The sequence below is a fragment of the Rattus norvegicus genome, chromosome 12, assembly GCF_036323735.1.
Source record: "Rattus norvegicus strain BN/NHsdMcwi chromosome 12, GRCr8, whole genome shotgun sequence".
NCBI classification, from domain to species: domain Eukaryota; kingdom Metazoa; phylum Chordata; class Mammalia; order Rodentia; family Muridae; genus Rattus; species Rattus norvegicus.
The window spans coordinates 39385899-39409518 of NC_086030.1; the positions used below are offsets into that span (position 1 = coordinate 39385899).

General features: G+C 43.9%; 1 long non-coding RNA gene across 1 annotated transcript; it reads left to right on the plus strand.

The window, feature by feature from the left end:
- The first annotated feature begins 482 nt into the window (after window positions 1-482).
- On the plus strand, window positions 483-9483 carry LOC120095970 (uncharacterized). The gene is made up of 3 exons (XR_005491966.2): window positions 483-2566; window positions 6528-6652; window positions 9187-9483. It is a non-coding gene; the product is annotated as an uncharacterized LOC120095970 (long non-coding RNA).
- The last annotated feature ends 14137 nt before the right edge of the window (window positions 9484-23620 follow it).

A 23620-nucleotide genomic window follows, 5' to 3' on the forward strand; every position in this document is an offset into this window, starting at 1 on the left:
TGTGTGTGTGTTTGTGGTTTTGTTTTGAGACCCTGTTTCTCTGGCTGCCCTGGTCAAGAGAACTCCCCGTGTATACCGGGCTGGCCTGGAACTCATAGAAATCATGCTGCCTCTGACTCCTGAGTGCTGGGATTAAAGATGCGTTCCACCACACCTTTACCCAGTTGATGTAATGTTCAAATTTACCCAAGTCCTAACCCTTTCAAAGAATTCACGACAGATGTCGGGACGGAAAAACAAGTGACAAATGATGGAATAAATTTCTTCAGCCTTGCTCGATTAAGGTTTTTTTTTTTTTTTTGGTTCTTTTTTTCGGAGCTGGGGACCGAACCCAGGGCCTTGCGCTTCCTAGGTAAGCGCTCTACCACTGAGCTAAATCCCCAGCCCCTCGATTAAGGTTTTAATTAGTTGGTTTTTCTACACTTCTTTTTCTCACTTCAAAATCAGATTTGAAAGTTTAGACCTCGGGGTTGGGGATTTGGCTCAGTGGTAGAGCGCTTGCCTAGCAAGCACAAGGCCCTGGGTTCGGTCCCCAGCTCCGGAAAAAAAAAAAAAAAAGTTTAGACCTCACGATGTTAATTCTTCCTTAGGGAAGACCCAGACAGATCTACTCTTAATAATGATGATGATAATAATAATAATAATAATAATAATAATAATAATAATAATAATAATAATTTAAAATTCTTTGTGTCTGGTTTTGCCTGGGTGTGTATCTGTGCACCACGTGTGTACAGTGACCAAGGAAGCCAGAAGAGGATGTTGGATGCCCTGCGACTGAATTACAGTTGTGAACTACTATGTGGGTGCTAGAAACCAAACTTAGGTCCTCTACAATAGCATCAAGTACTCTTAACCACTGAGGCAGCCCTTACTCTATTCCTTTTTAACACCTGCTTAGTTGGAATATTTGACAGGACTTACAAACAGCTGGGCACAATGGCGCTGGCCTTTAATCTCAGGACGGCAGAGGCAGGTGAATTTCTCTGAATTCCAGACCAGCCACTGTACGTAGTCAGACCCTGGCTCAAAACAGAACAAACCATAGCAAGCTATTTTCTTGGACTATGTCAAGCCTATTTTTCTTCAGGTTCTATTGAGACAATGTAATATCTTGTCCAGCACTCAGGAGGCAGAGGCAGTGAATCTCTGTGAGTTCAAGGACAAGCTCTGGGACAACCAGAGCTGTTACACAGAGGGGGGAAAAAGAGAGAAGAACTATTACTGATTCTGCTCACCAACTTGGCAAAGAAATTTAAAAAACATTTGCTGGCAGGGCTAAAGAGATGGCTCAGTCAATAATGTGCCTGCTGTCTGAGTACCAGGACCTGTGTTCTCTCCTTGGCACCCATGTAAAAATCAGGTTTGGTGGCACTCATCAGTAATTCCAGCATTCTGTGGGTGGAAACAGGAGGATCCCTCGAGTTTGCTGGCCAGCCAGTCTAGCCTAATTGGTGAGCTCCAGGCTCAGTGAATGACCTTGTCTCGGTAAGATAAAAAACAATTGGGGTTGGGGATTTAGCTCAGCGGTAGAGCGCTTGCCTAGCAAGCGCAAGGCCCTGGGTTCGGTCCCCAGCTCCGAAAAAAGAAAAAAAAAAAAAAAAAACAATTGAAGGAAACATCAACTGTTGGCTTCCAGCCCTGACCCAAGCGCGTATATACACAATTGGTTTTAGCTAAAATATTAAGCCAGGTCTGGTGGCACACATTTCTAATCCCAGCGGTGAGAACGTAAACTTAAGTGGATTTCTGTGAATTTAAGGCCAGCCTGGTCTACATAGTAAGTTCCACGCCAGCCAGGGGTATATAGTGAAACCTTGTCTCGGAAAATCATATTTTCTGGTGAGGCGAAGACTATCTCTACCTCAGTAATCCTCAAGGGTTAACAAATACGCAAATTAAAATATGCCTGCTGTCATTAGCTGTCACAAAAATACAAATGAGACCCCAGGTGTCCCTCCGAGTGGGATTTTGAAAGGGACAACATACTTGTAGGCCTTATTGAAGACACAGAGAACTCACCGGTGATATCACACGGTCAGGTTGCCGTTTCGGAACTCTGGCGATCGTTTAAGAACATGAAGCATAAGGCCACCTATGACCCAACAGTTCCACTCCCGTGTACCCAGTAAGAACATGTGTGCACAGTGAAGCTCGCAGCAGGATTCTGAGCAGCGAGAGTGAGGACCCAACACAAGTATCCACCATGGAATGAATGCGGAAACAAATGTCCATATTTTTGGGGGGAGACAGGGCTGACCCCCTGCCTACAACAGAATCGTTTGGGGCTTGACTAACATGCATGAGGCCCTAGGTTCAGTCCCTAGTGCTGTCAAAGGGAAAAAAGAAAATTATTTTTTTTTCTATTCTTTTTTTCGGAGTTGGGGACCGAACCCAGGGCCTTGCGCTTGCTATGCAAGCGCTCTACCACTGAGCCAAATCCCCAACCAGGAAAAAAGAAAATTATTTATAAAACACGTCGGAGTCATCAAAATGGCTCAGCCTGTGGAAGTACTTGTGGTCCAAGCCCGAGGATCTGAGTGCGATCCCCAGAATGCACATAAAGGTAGGAGAAAGAAAGGAACCGACCCCACAAAGTTGTCTTCTTACCTTCATATAGATGCCAGGTCCCAAACATCGTATACCCCTCACACACACTGCTGTGGCACACAATGATAGTAGGAAATAGAAAAGAAAAATAAATAAAACCTAGGTAGTCTAGATAGCTCGGAGGTCAAAGGCACTTGCCCTTAAGTTTGATGAACTAAGATCCGTCTCTGGATTTGGTATAGCAGGAGGAGACAACTCCAAATTGTCCTCTGACCTCCATACAGACTCCATAGCACGTGCACTTTGCTCAAGCACGTGGGAGCACCTGAACATGTCCGCGCTCGTGATCATGTGTGCGCATATATAGACATACAACTAGGGCTGGTGTCTGAAGAGGTCAGAAGATAGTGGTCAGATCCTCTGTAGCCAGAGTTGAAATTGGTTGTGAGACACAATGTAGGTGCTGGGAATTGAACCCGCGGCCTCTGGAAGAGACAAAAACAATTGCAAAGACATGTGAGATCATTCACTGTAGTGCAATTACTTGTTTAGGGTACAGTAGGACTGTTCTCTGGGCAGTTGAGCAGGGGTTTTTTGGGGAGGATGGGCAGAGTGAAACTAGGTCCTGATATGTAGATGAGGCTGGTCCTAGTATGTGGATGAGGCTGGTCCTGGTATATAGATGAGGCTGGTCCTGGTATATGTATGAGATCTGATACGTGTCTTGTACTCCCAGATCTGTATACCTTTACTTCCCTGCTTTTGAGATTTAAGACTTTTTATTTTATTTAAATTTATTTTACTTGATTAAGATATAACTTCAACATATTCATGGGCTACTGTCCAGTACGCCAACACATGTAAGCAGATATATCCCTTTCTATATGTACATATTCTATCACATTTCATTTATTTCTTTTGCGTGCATGTGTGTGCTTGTACATGGAGGTCTGGGAGTCCACCTATGGAGTTCAGAGTCCAGACTCCAGGAGTAAGTTCTTGACTCCCACCATGAGTGCGTGCACGAATACTAGTGATGGGACAGAGACAAGCTCAGCAGCAGGCACTTCAACCCACTGGGACATCTCTCCAGTCAAATCCTTGTTATAAACACCTATCTACCCATCTAGCTGTTATCTATCAGTCATCTATCTTCTGTCTATCAACATCTATTTATCATCATCTATCTATAATCATCTATCATCATCTGTCTATAACCTATCTATCATCTATCATCATCTATCATCTATCTATAACCTATCATCTATCAGTCATCTACCTACCTACCTACCTACCTATCTATCTATCTACCTATCTATGTTCTAGGGGTAAGACACACTCAAGCCACAGGACACTTGTGCAGATCAGAGGACAGCTTGTGGTTATCACTTCTCTCCTCATTAACATGGAGAACTCTGGGTTTCTATGCTCTGTGACCAGTTGTCATGGTCCTCTTAGTGGGATGTCATAGTCACGTGCTCCAGGACAGGAATCTGGTCAGGAGCTAGTGAACCCCTGCCGTTCTCAATTATATGAGTTTGAGGTTCTGAACTTTTGCTACTAACTTATCAGTTCTTCTGTCTAGTGGCACGGTCCACTGCCCTGCAGGGTTCACTGCCCCATAGATAGATAGATAAGTAGGTAGGTAGGTAGGTAGGTAGGTAGGTAGGTAGGTAGGTAGATAGATAGATAGATAGATAGATAGATAGATAGATAGATAGAAGTAGCCCTGGCTGTCCTGTTATTGGATCTGTATCTGTAGACTAGACTAGCCCTGAACTCACGAGCTCCACCTGCCTCAGCCTCTGCTTCCCAAGTGCTGGGATCAAAGGTGTGCACTACCACATCAGCCACTCTTGCATTCATTCTTACCCCTAGGATTTGTGTTACTCCACCCACCCCCCCACCCCCACCCTCCACCCCCCACCCACCCCCACCCTCCACCCTCCACCCTCCCTTCATATATGAGTTAAACTGAGTGCCAGATTGATGGACGTGGCTGGCCAACTACATACTAGCCAGGTGAGAATGTGTGAGACTCAAACCGAGCTTGCTGTGTTTCACTGGTCCTGGATCACTTTCAGAATTGGAACCAGGGCCAGGTAACCCACCTTCTTTGTAGTCGTTGTCGAATCAAATGAAATCGTTTCATCATTTAAGATTGTCTTTGGGCCTGGGAACGTGGCTCAGTTGGTAGAATGCTTGTCTATCCTGTAGGAAGCATGAGTTTTGATCCTCAAGGCTGCATAAAAACAAGTGTGAAGTGGCGGGCCTCTAGTCCCAGCACTGGGGAAATAAGGCAGGAATATCAGGTGTTCAAGATCACTCTTTGTTGAGATTTTTTTCTGTTGCTATGTATCATCATGTTAAATTCTGTATCCCAGGGTCCAGTTGCCCTGAGAGTACATTCTCCTGTAGACCAGCTTTTGTTGTGCAAACCTTGCTCCTTCGTTTAAAATTGTCAGTTAATAAAGATGATGCCTACAGCTTATTGCTGGGCCTAAGAGAGGTAGGTGGGGCTTTGGTGCCACCAAGGAGAGGTGGTGCCAGGGCTTGTCGTCTGAGGAGAGATCCTGAGGAGAGGGAGAAGAGAGAGGAAGGAGGTGCCATGAGGGCCAGCACGCTGAATTAGGAGTGGTCCAGGCGGGACAAGGCAAGTGATATCTTGGGGTTAGTGAAAGGGAAGTAAACTAGCAGAGCGGGTTGGCAATTGCTCAGCTCTAATGGAGCAAGGATTATTATAAACAGAAAGGTTTTGTGTCTTTTATTTGAGAGCTAAATGATCTAAGGTGAGGTAGCAACCCCCAAATGATATTTACTGCAACAATTCTTGGCTGTACAGTGAACTGATTGAATGCCAGCCTGGAACAAAAGACAGACAGACAGACAGACAGACAGGAGGACAGACAGGAAGCAAGCACGCAACGAAAGTCAGAGGGTTCATTAGGAGGGACAAGAAATAGTAGAAGAAACTGGGAGAGGTTATGATCAAAGCATATCAAATATGTGCACAATTATGAAAGAGTGAATCAAATGTCTGTTTTCTAAAAAAAAAAAATTTTTTTCCATCTGTAAAAATGAAGGTCGGATTTATCAAGTGGCAACTTAATGCCTTAAGACTTTGCCGAGTGACCGAGCAAACCCTGGGAGTTAAGCTTGCTGAGATAGAGTGTTAGTAGTTTTAAACCCAGAGAGTGAAAGCAACCGGGCAAGGAAGATTTTACAGGGCCTCCCAACTCCAACCCCGTCCTCCTGAGTAGCCAAAATGGGCACACAGGGCTTTCTTCTTTTCATAGCTTGGGAAAATGAGCCACACCTGAACTGTCTTGCCCGAGGCTTAGTGTGCCCTGATGAAAGTGAGAATCAAGTCACCCCTATTTCCAGAGCAGGGTCATGCTCACCTGTGTTTCTATCCTTCTAATAAAAAGAGACCGACCTTGCAAAGCAAGCTCATTCCTGTACAGTAGTCTCCATCCACACAGAAGCTATGTGCTACAGTATTGGGAAGCAATTCGCCTCTGGTGCAGGGGGCTGCTTTCCCCCATGGACGTCCTAGCTCATATGCTCTCACTTTGCCCTCGCTGGGTGGTGAACCCAGAGCAAAAAGACACAGCCTCTCTCCTCATGGAGCTTACATTGAATGGAGATGAACGGTAAAATGTTGGAACTGTGGTACTGGTTTCCTAGGGCTGCCGCATCGAATGCCTAAAAGTTTGGGGGCTTGAATAGCAGAAATAAATCCACTCACAGCACCGGAGATGACAAGGATGAAACTGCCTGGGGGCAGAGCCATGGTTTGAGTGTGTAATGTCTGAACCCTTGATTCCCAGATGGGAGTGCTAATTTGCGGAGACGATGGAACCCTGTGGAACCGTCTGGACATAGTGCCTAGATGGTTGACTTAGGCCATAGGAGTGAGTCTGATAGCTATGGCTGGGTCCTGATTCTGCTTATTTCCCTCTTCCTTGTCTGCTAAGATGTGAGAAAGCCAGGCCACCAAGCTGCTGCCACCACAGATGGTGCCTCCTTCCGTTATGCCTTTGCAACTGTGAGGGACCTTTTCTGCTCGAATTTGAGTCAAGTTAAATCCTTCATTTCTAAGGTAATTTTGTCACACCAATGTAAAACTAACAAAACAATGGAATAAGCTGCTTTTTTTTTTTTTTTTTTTTTTTGCTTTTCTTTGGCTTCTGGCGGCTCCAGGGATTCCTTGGCTTGTGGCTGCCTCACTCCAGCAACTACCTCTGATCTACCTCTGTCCCCACCTGATGTATGCCCGCCCATCAGTCCAGAACGACCCCACTTTGAGACCCTAGTTTTATCTGCAAAGTTGATTCTTTCTGAGAAACAAGCTCGTGCCACCAAGCTGTGGGCATATGTGGGGTTTTTGTTTTGTTTTTTTGTTTTTTTGTTTGTTTGTTTGTTTGTTTGCTTAGAACTCACTATATAGTCCAGGCTGGCCTCAAGTTCATGTCAATCCACCTGTCTCGGTATCCCAGTTGCTGGGCTTAGAGGCATGAGGCACTATGCCCAACCTTTTACAACTTTTAATTTAGAAACAGTGTCTCACTTACGGTGCCCATGTTATCCTTAAACTCACTGTAGAGGGATTTTAATCCAGCAATATGGCTGCTCTGTGAGGGATCACATCCACAGGCCTTTTAGGTCTGTGTGATCCAGCTGGAATACACACTTTTAACCCCTCTGGCTGGAATACAGACATGCCCTTAGTACACACCATTAATCCCAAACAACGAAGGTAAAGCTAGTCTGTAGAAGGAAGCACCCACGTTTGAAAGTGATGTCTAGAGCTGGAGAGATGGCTCAGTGGTTAAGAGCACTGACTGCTCTTCCAGAGGTCCTGAGTTCAATTCCCAGCAACCACATGGGGGCTCACAACCATCTGTAATGGGATCTGATGCCCTCTTCGGGTGTGTCTGAACACAGCTACAATGTACTCATATACATAAAACTAGTAAATAATTCTTTTTTAAAAAAAAAAAAAGAAAGTGAGGTCTAATTGATGGGCAGACAAAGTAACGAATCAGAGAAAGATTTGACAGAACGAGTTAGCGATACACACAGAGATAGAACAGTGCAGGAAAGAGAGGCTACTTAAGAGGGAGAAAGAGGGCAGTTTTACCTGGACAGCTTTACAGAGGTTGTAAGTAAAGGCAGAATAAGCCAGAGAGCGAGGAGGAGGCAGAGCATCAGAACAGATCGCCAAAGTTAGTTTGAAGCAAAGCCGAGCAAATCAGTCAGAAGCCTAGTGAAGCCAGTTCGAGTCTGCTTGGGAGGGAGTTTTTAGCCAGAAACAGCTTGAGTTGAACCAGCCAGTCAGAGTTCAGAAAGAATTGGCTTATTCATCAGTAAGCCTCCAAGATGACAATTACGTCTGGCAAATAAAAGTGACATTTACAACTTATGGTAGGCTACACCGGCTTTGAACTTTCCAGCCTCTGGTCTTAGTTCTTCTAAGAGGTAGGCCCAGCTAAAACCTGACTATCTTCTACCCTAAGTCAGGAAATAACCTAGGCTTCAAAGGCTGAGGCTAGTTGCTCCTAGACAAATAATTAAACCACATCCATTCTATAGCAGACAAAGAATCCAATTTCTTTGTTGGCACCCATAACAGGGAGTTCACATCTACCCAAAACTCCAACTCCAAGGGATTCAACACCTTCTCCTGGCCGACAAGACCCCCTGTACTCACAGGCATACGCCCATACACAGAAATACACAGGTGCAAGCACGCGCACATGTACACACACACACACACACACACACATACACACACACACACGCATGCACACATGGCATGGATACATGACTAAATTGAATCTTACCATGGCTATTCCAGATATAAAAATAAAATAGACCAAGGATTAATAAGGAAGCAAACTGGGGATAAGATGTATGAATATGTGAATATGAACATAAAAATACTTTTGCTATCATTTTGGTTTTGGTTTTTTTCCTTAAAGACTGGGGTCTCGTGTAGCTCTCGGCCTGTTCTCAAACTCATTGTGTAGCCGAGGATGGCTTTGAACTTGTGGTCCTCTTGCATCTGCTTTTGAAGGACTGAGATTACAGGCACGAACCACCATACACAGTTTCTTCCTTTCTTTTTTAATTTTTTAAAGATTTATTTATTATATATAAGTACACTGTAGCTGTCTTCAGACACACCAGAAGAGGGCACCAGATCTCATTACAGATGGTTGTGAGCTGCCATGTGGTTGCTGGGATTTGAACTCAGGACCTCTGGAAGAGTAGTCAGTGCTCCTAACCACTGAGCCATCTCTCCAGCCCACATAGTTTCTATCAGCGTTGGGGACTGATAGAGGGCTTCATGCATGGGAGGTAAGTGTTCTGCCCACCTAGGTACAAAATACAATGAGCAACCCCTTCTCCAAGGAGTGAGATTGCATGGTTGGAGAGGCTGGTCTGATGGGTTGGATGTGGAAATACTTAGCCACGCTCCTCAGGCCTGGTCAAGTTTTCCTGGCAGTTCAGCTAATTATCCAGACCTTCAACACTGTATTTCATCCATACAGGATAGGCCTCACCCTTCCCAGGTGGAGGGATCAATGGACACATTGATGACTTTCTAACACAAAATCCATTTGCTTGCAGGTACACCCACTTTCCGTATTTCTTAGTGTCAACCAGTGAGATAATTCATTCTTTGTAATTTTCACGACCAGGACTGGATTTTAAACTCATCTGTTTCTCTCTTTGCTTTATGTCCTGTTGTTTGGAAATGAGGTCTCACTATATGGCCCAGGCTGAAGTGAACTGTAGCCCTTCCTGTCTTCAAAATTACAGGCTCGAGGCAGCGGCTACGCTGGCCTTCTCCATTCTTGGCAGGCACCCTGACTTATCCTTAATATTTGACTTGCTGGCGTTTTCCAATAAAAGTCTAAAGAAAAACTTTTTAAAGTGTTCCCCTTTATGTGTTTCTTTGTTTTATTGCTTGGAGTTATAGCCCGTGTGAGCTTCAAGGTAACTTGCTATTCTGCCCTCTCTGGTTTATTTCAGCCCCCTGCTTGTTAGTATAGGTTTCTACCCTCCATTCTTTTTTTTTTTTTTTTTTTTTTTTTTTTTTTTCGGAGCTGGGGACCGAACCCAGGGCCATGTGTTTGCTAGGCAAGTGCTCTACCACTGAGCTAAATCCCCAACCCCTCTACCCTCCATTCTTGGTGACATCCTTTTGGGATTAATGCTGTGGCAAACTGGTCTGACCGTACTTACGCCTCCATCAAAATAAAAAGTCGGTCTGATTTGCCATCTCTCCCAGATCTTCAGCCTTTCGTATTCAAGACTGTAGTTATAAGATGAAAATATAAAGAAGTTGGGGTTGGGGATTTGGGGATTTAGCTCAGCGGTAGAGCGCTTGCCTAGCAAGCGTGAGGCCCTGGGTTCGGTCCCCAGCTCCGAAAAAAAGAAAAGAAAAAAAAAAGAAAATATAAAGAAGTCTAACTTTTGTGTGTATTTTCTTTCTCTTCTGCCTTCTTGCTCATAGGAGATAGTTCACTCTCCAAGGTCTTTGGGAGCTTGGCTATCTTGCTGGACTGCAACATTATATAACACTCAGATTTTTTTTTTTTTTGTGGGACAAAGGGGAAAAATGTACAAGAGAGCCTGTAAGAAAGAACAAAGGTCGGTACTATTCGCCTAAACTTCTTGTAAGAGACAAAGCTTTACAGTTTTACAATACATACGGCTGGGGGGGTGACTCGATTCCAAGTACTTGCCTTGTAAGCTTGAAGATCTGGGCTGGATTCCCGGGACCACCATTTAAACAAACAAACAAACAAATTACCAGCTGAGGCGATACAGTGAGACCCCGTGTCAAGAAAACAAAACAAAAAGTAAATAAAAAAAAACTAGAGTCCTTGGGACTCTCGAGGTGGGAGCAAAGAATCAACTTCTGCAAGATGTCCTCTGCCTCCGTGTATAAGCCATGACATACCTACACACACACACACCTAAACATATATATATATGTATATATGTACATATATATATACCTATACACAGAGACACACATCTACACGCACAAATAAAAAATTAAAATTAAAAATCAGTTAGGGAATGGACAAATGACTCAGCTGTTAAGAGCACTGGCTGCTCTTGTAGAGGATCCAGGTAGTGGTAGTGGGAACTTTTAACCTCAGCACGGAAGATGCAGAAGCAGCCAGATCTCTGAGGCCAGCCTGGTCTACAAATCAGGTTCCAGAACAAGCAGGGCTAGCCTAAGAAACCCTGTCTCAAAAAACAAACAAAACAAACAAAAAAACAAAAGCAACCAACCAAACAAAAGGAGAACCCTTTTTTTTTTCATTTGCTGTCAGTATATAATTTGACCTTAATGTAGAGCCTGATTTTTCCAGAACTAATTATGTAAGTTACTTCAACTTTGCTGTTCCCGATTCTGTGCATCAGGTTAGGTGTTCGTCTCATAAAGCGTAAGTGTGTTCCTACAAGTGATTTGCAGGACGGCCAGAGTTACACAGAGAAACCTTGTCAAACATCAACAAAGAAAGATCACAGACCAGAGTCGACTGCTGGTAGTGAGAGAAAGGGGCGTGGTTAAAGGGATGCTTTTGTCCCTTTCCTGAGAGCTTGGAAAATGGAAAGACCATCTTGTTCCATTTCCCCATTGTCTTGTTTTAAACTAATAAATGCCAAGCCCTGCAAATGCTGTATTGAACTTTTTGCATTTGGGCTAAAGATTGCTAAACATTAAAAAAAAAAAAAAAAACAAAACTAACTAGTTAATTAAAATCCGGAAAAAAAAAAAAGAAAAGAAAAAGAAAGCTGGATCCTTTCACTCTCTTCTTTTTTTTTCTTTTCTTTTCTTTTTTTCAGAGCTGGGGACCGAACCCAGGGCCTTGCACTTGCTAGGCAAGCGCTCTACCACTGAGCTAAATCTCCAACCCCTCCTTTCATTCTCTTAATAACATTTACATTTTTATTTTATTTCTGTTTTGTTGTTTTTGTTTTCGTTTTTGTTTTGAGACAGGGTCTCTCTTTGTAGCCCGGGCTGTCCTAAAACTCTCTGCATAGACCAGAGAACCTCAAATTCCCAGAGATTAGCATTCATCGGTCTGCCCAGTACCATACCAACCATTTTCGACACCCTTCGCCTATTCTAGGAACTCCACATGACTCAGCCAGGCACTTGAGGCCAATTCAAATTTCGCTTTCACAGCGACTTGAAACGTGGGCTTCTCGAGGAACTGGCGTTTCCTCTTTGGCTTTAAGCCGTTTAAGCTCACACGCAGAAATCAAAGTTGTCAGGAGAAAATTCCAAGAACTCTACTACGGTTAACATTCACACGCTTTCACGGAAGGATTCCCTCCAGATAATCTGCACACAACTCATTTTGTGGGGAACGCCTCGGTTCTGAGTCTCTGACTTCTTCAGTGGCAGGCACGTGACCCAGGCTAGCCCAATCAAGAGCAAACAGATCAAACAGCTTTTTTGTTTAAATTGTTTCACACTAAACAGGAAGAGGACCACCCTCACAACGCCCACCCCATGGCTTAACTGAATATGAGGGGTGCAAAAAAGAAAAATTGTAAAGAGTAAAAGTCTTCAATGCAGGGAGTGACGGCCCACGCCTTAATCCCAGCACTCAGGAGGCAAAAGCAGGTGGGTCTCTGAGTCAGAAGCCAGCTAGCCTGGTCTACAGAACGAACTCCAGGGCAGCCAGGGTTATACAGAGAAACTGTCTCCAAAAGCCAAAAATAAATAACAAACAAATCACTTCTACTTCAATGGTGTTGCCCAGAGTGGCTTCACTGAAGTCTCGGTGCTAAACACGTGACCTGACATGCACACTTTGCACCGCCCATCCTGGAAACACTTGTCACTAAGAAACAGCTTCCGGAACCATCTCTGCCCACTGAGGTTATAGACAGTCCTCTTGTCGAAGTACGTGGGAAGTTTTATGCTTTTACAGAGACATGAGAGAAAGAAAACACAATGGTTTAGTCATGGAGAACAATGACATCGAATAGTTTTCTACCATCATCGCTCAGCATGAAATTCCCAAAATGTCTGTGTCTTTGTATTTATTGCCTTATTGTATTAGAATGTTTTTAAGGGGCTGGAGAGATGGTTTAGCGGTTAAGAGCACTGACTGTTCTTCCAGAGGTCCTGAGTTCAATTCCCAGCAACCACATGGTGGCTCACAACCATCTGTAATGAGATCTGATGCCCTCTCTTGTTGTGTCTGAAGACAGCTACAGTGTATGCATATATAATAAATAAATCTTTAAAAAAATAGAATGTTTTTAAAAAATTACTGTTTGAGGCGCAGACTTGAGGGTGGGGTTTTTGGTGTTTTTTTGTTTGTTTTCCTTAAAAGTGTTTAAATTCATTTTATATTTAAAATATTATGCCATTTGGTTAGTTTTCGGTTCATCTGTGTGGAGTCAGGATACATGTGTGGAGGGCAGTGGCTAACTTCCTGGAGTGGATTCTCTCCTTCTACCAAGTGGCTCCCAGGATTGAATTTGGGATGTCATGATAGATAGCAAGTGCCAGTTACTAGAGCCACTTCCGTGGTCTATTTATTTATTTTGTGTATTTGGGTGTTTGTGAGCGTGTGTTTGTGAGTGAGTGTGTGTGTGTGTGTGTGTGTGTGTGTGTGTGTGTGTACTTGTGAAGGCTAGGCATCATCTTGGGAATTTGTTCCCGAGGAAATATTACCTTGTGCTTTGAGACAGGGTCTCTCACCAAGGAGGCTGGGTTGGCAGCAACTGTCCCAAAGATAATTTGTGCTGTCCCTTTGCCTGAAGTAGGCTTGCAAGCGGATGGTATGATATGATACCTAGCTTTTCAAACTTTGGTTTGGGGTGTAGAGCTCAGCCCCTGAAGCTTGCTTGGCAAGCATTGTATTGATTGAACTATCTCCCCCAACCCCTGGCTTGTATTTTTTTTCCCTTTGATTTTTGTGTTTATCTGTGTGAACTTGAGAGCTGTGGCTTGCACCTATAGGTCAGAGGGAGTCATTTGGGAGTCAGTTCTCTCCTTCTACTGTGTGGGTCCTGGGTTGAGGTCAGGTCCTTGAGGTAGGCACCTTTCTCCATTGAGCCATCTTGATGGTCTGTGAATTTTATATAAATTTATATAAATTGAATTTAATATAAACATTGTCAACTGATTTTTATTTCAGGATTAGAACAGAATTTCTAATAAGTTCTGAAGTGGTTCTAAACATATGATACGTAAGATATGTTATATATTTATAAACACAGGGTCCTACACAAAATTCTTGCTTGCATGGCCCGGAGAGATGGCTCAGTGGTTAAGGGCACTGGCTACCCTTCCAGAGGTGCTGGGCTTGGTTCCCAGCGCCTACGCAGTGGTTCACAACCACCTGTAATTCCAGTTCTAGGGATCAGATGCTCCCTTCTAGCCTCTGTGAGCACTTCATACACATACATAGACATACATGTAGGCAAAACACCCAAACATATAAAATAAAAATAAGTTTTCTTTAAAAATGGAAAAATTATATATCAAAAGTTGTTTTTAAATGTATTTCTTTATGACATATTCTCTTTCTATACCTGAGGCTGTATGAAAATTTCTCAAATGAAAAAGGGTTTTGAGTGAAATAAATTATTTTTAATAAAAATACATTTTATTTTTGCCATTATAATGGCAACATTTCTCTTTTTCCTTTCCTCCCTCCAAATCCTCTTATATACACCCCTCTCCACTATCCTTCAAATTCTTGGCTCTCTCTTTTATTTTTTAAGATTTATTTATTTATTATATGTGAGTACACTGACGCTGTCTTCAGACACACCAGAAGAGGGCATCAGGTCTCATTACAGATGGTCATGAGCCATTGGTTGCTGGGATTTGAACTCAGGATCTCTGGAAGAGCAGTCAGTGCTCTTAATCTCTGAGTCATCTCTCCAGCCCTTGGCTCCTTTTTTTTTTTTAAATTAAATATCATCGCATGCACATATGTATGTTCTGAAATATAACCTGTTCAGCCTGCATAAGTTTGTTTTCAGGGCTGACTGTTTGGCACTGAAAAACCATTTGGTTTGTTCTTTGCTGGGGTAGGTTAACTTCACTGAAAAAAATTAAGGTATCCTGGTCTAAAGGCCACTAGGTTTCTGGTTAGTACCCTCCACACTGTTTGGTTTGGGTCAAGTATATGAGCCTCGTGACTGGGTCGGTTACTCTCAGCTCTGTAATTGTAACTGACTCAGGAGAAAGGAGTATAAAAGCCACTGTAGCTAGGATTTTAACTACACTGTAAGTCATTTTAATCAAGGCAGATGTTTCTTATATTGGTTTTGCACAGACTCTTCAACTGCAGCTGATTGAACAAGGTGTTGTAATTCAAACATTTTTCCTTCCTTCCTTCCTTCCTTCCTTCCTTCCTTCCTTCCTTCCTTCCTACCTTCCTTCTTTCCCATCTGTCTGCCTGTCTGCCTGTCTGCCTTTCTTTCTTTATTTTTTAGAGAGTGTTTCCCATGTAACTCTGGATCTCCTGGAACTCTGTATTTAGGCTGGCCTCAAATCCACCATGCCCAGTTCGAATGCTCTTCTATTGAGGATGGGGTAGGGTGTGTTTGAGATAGGTTTTGGGTGTCCTGGAACTATCTCAGTAGACCAGGCTGGCCTCGAACTCAGAGATCTGCCTGGCTCTGCCTCCAAAGTGCTGGGACTAAAGGCATGTGCCACCACCGCCTGTCTCAAACACTGTTTATTTTATTTTATTATTATTATCTTCTCTCATACATTATATCCCACTGAAGTTTTCCTTCCTGCCTCTCCTCCCAGTCCCTCCCCATCCCCACCTCCTCTCTGCCCATCCACACCTCCATCCCCCTTCAGAAAAGGGATATCAACCAAACATGGCATATCCGGTTACAATAAGATTAGACAGTGCCTTCACAGTAAGGCTGGGTGAGGCAAACCAGTAGGAGGGTGAGGGTCCCAAAAGCAGGCAAAAGTGTCCCAAACAGCCCACCGTTCCCTCTGTTAGGAGTCCTACAAAAATACCAAGCTACACAACTATAGTACATATACAGAGAGCCTAGGTTAGACCCACAAAAGCTCCTTGATTGTCTGTTCAGTCTCAGTGAGCTGGAGTCCGGGCTTGTTAATTCTGTGGATTTTCTTGTGGTGTCCTTGACCCCTGTGGCTCTCATAATCCTTCCTGCCCCTCTTAAAAGGACTCACAAGACTTGGCTGTGGGTCTCTGCATTTTTTTTTTAAGATTTATTTATTATATGTAAGTATATTGTAGCTGTCTTCAGACACACCAGAAGAGGGCATCGGATCCCATTACAGATGGTTGTGAGCCACCATGTAGTTGCTGGGAATTGAACTCAGGACCTCTGGAAGAGCAGTCAGTGTCTAACCACTGAGCCATCTCTCCAGCCCTCTGTACCTGTTTTCATTAGTTGCTGAATGAAGCCGCTCTGATGTCAATCAGATAGGGCATTGATCTATGAGTCTAGCAGAATATTATTAGGCTTCATTTCATTGACATTTTTTTTCTTGCCAGTCGTCTTTGAATCTGTCCTTGGTCTTTGGGCCAATTGGATCTAATACTCTTTTTTTTTATGATTTCTTTTAAAAAATTGTTTATTTATTTAACCTAGATGGTATAAGTTTACTTTCCTGCCTTGGAACAAGATTTTTTTTAACTTTTATTTTATTTAAGTGTATGAGTCTTTTCCCTGGGCACCATGTTTGTGCCTGGTGCCTGTGGCGGCAGGAGAGGGCACTGGATCTCCTGGAACTAACGTTACAAATAGTCAAGAGCCACTATGCGGGTGCTGGGAACTAAACCTGGGTCCTTTGCAAGAACGGCCATCGCTCTAACCACTGAGTAATCTTCCCAACCCTTCAAATATTAAAAGTCTGTTCTTTGGCGTACTCTTTAGCATTGTTTTTATTTACTTGGCTTTTCTGGCTTTGTTTTTCTTTTTCTGAGACAGGGTTTCTCTGTGTAGCCCTGCCCATCCTGGAGCCCGCTCTGTAGACCAGGCTGGCCTTGAACTCTGAGATCCACCTGCCTCTGTATTCCTAGTGCCAGGATAAAAGGTGTGCGCCACCACTGACTGGCTGACTGAGCCATTTTGAAAGCCGATTTTTGTTTTTTGTGGCAATCTCATGTAGCCCTGGTTGACCTTCGTTTTGCTCGGATTAGGACTTCAATAGGGCCTTGATCGAATGTCCGGGATCGGCAGGTTCTCCTTACCGGAGGCCTTGCGCCCCCTTCCATCCCTCTCCTTCCACTTATTACTTGTTTGTTCGTCTTTTGTTCTTTGTTTATATTTGGTGCCGCAGAGAGCCTGAGTCTCTGTATTTTGCTAGGCAAGTCTTATGCAGCTTTTTACCCACAGGCTCTAGAAAGTGTTTTAATCAAGTGTCAAATGGTAAAAATAATTAGCTATTCATATTTTTTTTAAAAGAAAAGCCATTTAGGGGATGTAGAGATGACTCAGTGGTTAGAGCACTGACTGCTCTTCCAGAGGTCCTGAGTTCAATTCCCAGCAACCACATGGTGGCTCACACCCATCTGTAATGAGATCTGATGCCCTCTTCTGGTGTGTCTGAAGACAGCTATAGTGTACTTATATATAATAAATAAATAAATTAAAAAAAAGAAACAAAAGCCATTCTGAATCCTAACCGAAATGAAGAGAGATAAGAATTAAATAGAGTTGAGTTGGTTGAAACAAAAACATCGATTCGAGGCCTAAAGAGCTGTTTCGGGAATCTGGCCAACGGTATTCAAAAGAAAAGGCATTTTTATTTTAGCAAAGGCAAACTCAGAGGTGTGTTCATAAATACCACACAAATCCATGGTCTGTAACTAGGGTACGCAGCGATTGCTACAATTACTTTTTTTTAAAAAAAAATTTATTTTTAGCCAACTGGGTGTGGTGTTGCATGCCTTTGATGCCAACACTTGGAAGAGGCAGGAAGATCTCTGAGTTCAAGGTCAGCCTGGTCTACAGAGGAAGTTCCAGGACAGCCAGGGCTACACAGAGAAATTCTGTCTCCAAGCAAACTAAACAAACAAACAAACAAACAAACAAATGTTTATGTTTACGAATGTGTTTGCCTGAATATTTGTCTATGAGCCATGTGTGTGCCTGGTGCCATAGAGGCCAAAAGGAGGAGTCAGATCCGTTGGAACTGGCATTACTTATGGTTATTGTTAGCATTCTAAGCTCCACCCCCACAGTTACCTGGCAACAACCAGGTATGTCTGACACTATAAAAGGGGCTGTTTGCCCCCTCTCTTGTTCCCTTGTTCCCTCTTGCTCTCTTGCTTTTTTGTTTTCTTACCCTCTAACCCCTTTTGTTCCTTCTCTCCCCATTCCCCTCCCCTCTTCTCTCCATGTGCTCATGGCCGGCCTCTCCTCCTCCTCCTCCTCCTCCTCCTCCTCCTCCTTCTCCTCCTCCTCTTCCTCCTCTTCCTCCTTCTCCTCTTCCTCCTCCTCCTCTTTCTCCTCTTCTTCCTCCTCTTTCTCCTCTTCTTCCTCCTCTTCCTCCTCCTCCTCTTCCTTCTCTTCCTCTTCTTCCTCCTCCTCTTCCTCCTCTTCCTCCTCTTCCTCCTCCTCTTCCTCCTCTTCCTCCTCCTCTTCCTCCTCCTCCTCCTCTTCCTCCTCTCTTCCTCCTCCTCCTCTACCTCTCTCTCTCTCTCTCTCTCTCTCTCTCTCTCTCTCCCTTTATCTGCCCCCACTACCCTCTTAACTCCCCTCCCCATGTCCTGAATAAACTCTATACTATATCATCTGTGGCTGGTCCCTTAGGGGGAAGGCCTGCCTCAACATGGGCCCACAGAGGCACCCCCTTCCCCAACACCTCATCACACCTCCATAGACCATATCCCCACTCTCTTTATCTCTTTATAAACACATCAGTTATAAGCCACCATATGGGTACTGGGAGGCATGGAGACTTCTTAACTGCTGAGCTGTCTCTCCAGCCCCAATCATTTCAATTACCGTGAGCCTCCACTTATACCGCCTTTATCCCTGGAATCCCAGCCTTTCAGGGTGGAGGCAGGAGGACCGTGGATTTTCTATGAGTACCCCTCCCATCACACACAGGCACACCACCCTAGAATATATAAGGGGTTCAGAATGATGCCAGATAAAAGTTGGCAATTTTTAGGCTTGTATATACTCTTAGGTGACTATAAATGAAGGCAACAGTGGAGAATCCTTCTGTCCAGTCTGTTTATCTTAGCTTGAAAGCAGACTGTTCATGGCAACTGTTCCTACTTATCTCAGCCATCTGAACGTCCCCATCCCAAATGGTCGCCTTGTCTGAACAGCCGAGTTAATGGTCCTGTTGCATCGTGTGTGTGTGTGTGTGTGTGTGTGTGTGTGTGTGTGTGTGTGTGTGTGCGTGTGTGTGTGTGTCGTCTGTAAATGAGTGTGAGCGTCAGCCTGTCTGTCTGGACTGTAAACTGCTGGCCGGGAGAGGCAGGCTCTGAGCTGATTTTCTCTGTGAGTCACGTAGCAGCCCAGGTAATTAAGGCTCTAATGAGTGGCCTGGCTATGATCTTTAGAAAGGGAACGAGTCCTTTTCATTTTCTTCTTCATCCTCCCAGTGCCTCTCAGACCTGAAGGGGAAGTTGACTTGCTTTTCCCTGCATTGCCCTGGAAGAGCCCTGGAAGTTTAGACTGAATAGGATAATTGGGGTCCATCCGCAGGGTCTACTGGTGAAGGTCGGAAATGTTACACTTTCCCATTTCTTTAACTACTGGATGCTAGAGACATGGTGTTAGGAACAACTTCAAGTGGAGATTTCACCAACTCCGGTTCAATTCAGGATGGAACTGGCATTTTGTGTGCTACTCACTGGGCTGACTTTCAAATGGATGAGAACCCCAAAGCTTCTTTTGGCCTGTCACCGATTGTTGCCATCGGGGTGCAGTATGGAGTGCATGATTTGGGAAGGGACTGGAAATGGGGTTCAGGGCTTCCATCATCCTCGGCAAGCACTCTCATAGAACTGCATTCCTGCCCCCCTTTTCCCCTTTTTGTATAGAATAGAGTTTATTTAGGGCATGGGGAGAGGAATCAAAGGAGTAGTAGAGACAGAGAAAGGGAGAGAGAGAGAGAGAGAGAGAGAGAGAGAGAGAGAGAGAGAGAGAGCAGTCATGAATGTGAGCACATGGAGAGAGAAGGAGTGGTGGGGGGAGGGGGAAGTTGGTAAGGGACCAAGAGCAAGAGGAGAAAAGAGGAACCCCTGGACTGTTTTAAAAATATTTTTTTGGGCTGGAGAGATGGCTCAGTGGTTAAGAGCACTGACTGCTCTTCCAGAGGTCCTGAGTTCAAATCCTAGCAACCACATGGTGGCTCAAAACCATCTGGAATGGGATCTGATGCCCTCTTCTGGTGTCTGAAGACAGTTACAGTGTACTCATACATAAGATAAATAAATCTCTTTTTTTTTTCCTTTTTTTCTTTTTTTCAGAGCTGGGGACCAAACCCAGGGCCTTGCGCTTCCTAGGCAAGCGCTCTACCACTGAGCTAAATCCCCAGCCCCTAAGATAAAGAAATCTTAAAAAAAATTTTATATATCTGTCTGTTCATCTGTCTACCTACCTATCTGTGTATGTGTGTGCACATGCCCCAACCCAGGCGTGGAGGCCATAGGACAGCTTGAGGGATTGTTTTTCTCCTTGCAGTGTGTGAGTCCTGAGGCTGGAACACAGATCGCAGGGTTGATGTTTCAGGGCCTTTACCTGATGAGATGTCTGTCTGCACTGCCCCCTCCCCTGCACCTCCATTCTTAAGTTATTGTGTGGTCCCTATCCTCTTCCCAGAAAGGATTTTAACTGGGATAAGGCAAGGTCAGTTATATGGAGTAGAAAGGTAATTTGTCCTCATGATAGCAAATGGTCCAGCAGTAACAAATGGGAGTTAGGAGCAAGAGGTCTAAAAAAAAAAAAAAAAAAAAAAAAAAACTGGGTGTGGTGATCTTGGTCATTGGGAGGCAGAGGCAGAATAGCCATAAGACCAGAGTGGTCTAGCATACTAGTGGTCTAGGATAACCAAGCTATGTTGCAAGATCCTGTCTCAAAAACTCAGCCCTCCCCACAGAAAAGTCTTAAATTTTTTTTCAAAGAATTATTTATTTGATGTATATGAGTACACTGTCGCTGTCTTCAGACACACCAGAAGAGGGCATCGGATCCCATTACAGATGGTTGTGAGCCACCACGTGGTTGTGGGATTTGAACTCAGGACCTCTGGAAGAGCAGTCAGTGCTCTGAACCGCTGAGCCATCTCTCCAGATCCAGCAGTATTTTAACAAGTGCTGTGGTGATTAGGGCCTGTCCCTTTGGGGGAAGGGTTGGGTTAGATTAGCAGCAGGTGAAACAGCTCTCTGAGACCCATCTGCTGACTCTCCCATCTGTAATGGGAGCTGCAGAGGTCACGATGGAGAGCTACTGTCTGATGAGTCAGAGGAAAACCTGGTGTAGTTCTGCTCCAGGTGGACAGTGTTCTCAGATATGTAAATCAGGCATTGGTTTGCCTACTGGGCAAAATAGCTTGAAAGTCTACTAGCTTTCAGTTATTTTTTTAAAAGATTCATTTATTTTGTTTTATATGTTTATATGTTTGTTTTATATGAATTGTTTTGCTGGCATGTACACGACAGGTGAGCCTAGTGTCTGACAGCAGAAGAGGACTTTGGAGTCCCTGGAACTAGAGTTACAAATGTTTGTGAGCCACCTTGTGGATGCTGCGAATCGAACCTGTGTCCTCTGCAAGAGCAGCCAGTGCTCTTTAGTGCTAAGTCATCTCTCCAGACCTAATTTTTTTTTTAAAAATTAATCATGTGCATGTATGTTTGTCTATGTAGAGGTATGTGCATGTATGTTCAGTGCTGGAGGAGACTAGAAGAAGGAATCAGAGCTCCCCGAGGTGGGTTAAAGATAGTTGGAAGAGTTTGTCAGTGGTAGGACATGCCTTTAATCCCAGAACTTGGGAGGCAGAGGCAGGTGGATGTCTGTGACTTCACAGCCAGCTAGGTCTAGAGAACAAGTTCTAGGACAGCCAGAGCGTACACATGATGTTTTAGTTAGGGTTTTACTGCTGTGAACAGACACCTTGACCAAGGCAACTCTTATAAGGACAACATTTAATTGGGGCTGGCTTACAGGTTCAGAGGTTCAGTCCATTACCATCAAGGTGGGAGCATGGCAGCATCTAGGTGGGCACGGTGCAGGAGGAGCTAAGAGTTCTACATCTTCACCTGAAGGGTGCTTGGATGAGGGTCTTAAAGCCCACACCCACAGAGCCACTGCTACTCCCAAAAGGCCACACCTACTGGAACTGGGCCCTACCTTTTAATAGTGTCACTCCCTGGGCCGAGCTTATACAAACTATCACACAGAAAAACCTTGTCTTGAAACAAACCAAAACCAAAACAAAAAACCCAACATGTCCCCCCACCCCCAAATAAACAGTATCGAGATCTCTGATGTGGGTCCTAGGGCACAAAGTCTGGCTCTCTGGAAAACCAGTAAACACTCTTAGCCACTGAGCAACCAATCTCTCTAGTTCTTACATCACTTATTAAACAAACAGGACTGACAGACGAAAACAGGCTCAGTTTGTGTTTGTATGCAGCAGGAGTTGAATTTTTCTTTTTGTTTTAAGAGGTATTAAAACCTACTGATAATGGCTAATCACTGATAGTATTTTTATTTAAAATATTTATTCTTATTCTATTTGTATGAGTGTTTTGCCTACATATATATCTCTGTACCACACGGTTGTCTGGTGTCCTCAGAGGCCAGAAGAGAATGATGAACCAACAAGTGCTCTTAACAACTGGGCCCTTTCTTCAGCCCTGATAATAATAATTTAAACTCTGGAAAACTGAGTGTCTTGAGAAATAGAGATAGAAGGGGCAATGTGAAAATTCAGACTGAAAGGATTGTAGACCAGGGGTTGGTTTTAAGGGCTTCACTTCCCAGACTTTGGGCTTTGTAGTGAATTAGGTGGGAAACAGATATTCACTCACAAGAAGGTGGTCTTCCCTCTTGTTTCACTATGAGAACTTGCAAACTGAAATAGCTGCCTGCAAATGGCATTTGTGAGGGGTTAAAGAAAAACATGTATTCTTGTCCTTACAAAAGCAGAGTAAGAATACAGGCATGGTGGTGGCTCATGCCTTTAATCCTAGCAGTAGGGAGGCAGTTGCAGATTCTACAAAGGGCTGCATGGTGACGCCTTGTATCCAAAAAATAAATAAATAAATAAATAAAGAAAGAAAGAAAGAAAGAAAGAGAGGAAGAAAGAAAGAGAGGAAGAAAGAAAGAAAGAATGAAAAAAGTATGTTTTTTTGAGGCAGGGTCTTACTGCATAGACATAGCTGGCCTGAAATTGGCTTTATAGACCAGACTGGCTTCCAACATATGGAGATCTTCCTGCCACTGCCTATACCTTCAGAGTTTTGGAGTAAAAGGCGGGAGCTACCGCATCGCATGCAAATATAATTAAAACGTGTCAATTTAATTCCATTGCTTTTAAATACAATTATTTAAAAATGTCTTTTGGGCAGGGTAGAGCATTCACATTATCTCAGTTACTGTGGTGATCGCCGATAAGTAAGATAATCGCGAGTTCGAAGCCAAGTTATGTGTCTTAAGTAAGCTATTGTTTCAAAAAGGGGAGGAAAGTAGCTTCAGATGAACGTCTTTGTTAGAGAGTTTCCCTAGTATACACTAGGCGTCGTGTTCAACCTTGTGTACTGCCAGAGGTAAAAAATGCAATTAAATGGGAGTGGGGGGGGGAGATCAAATTAGACGAATACACACAGTCTGTAGTTCACTCTGTGTCTAACAAAAATCCTTGCCTCTTCCATTCTACCGGATCCCGGTCCACGTCGACTAGGAACCTGTTCACTTTGGCTGAGCGTTCCTGTAGGGAATCGATTTCTGGAAACACCATTTATGTCCCACCCCCTTACTAACGTTTGGATATTTTGATTGGTCGTCAGTCTCCCTTGTGTTGTATGATTGGTCGAAAGCACACCGGGAC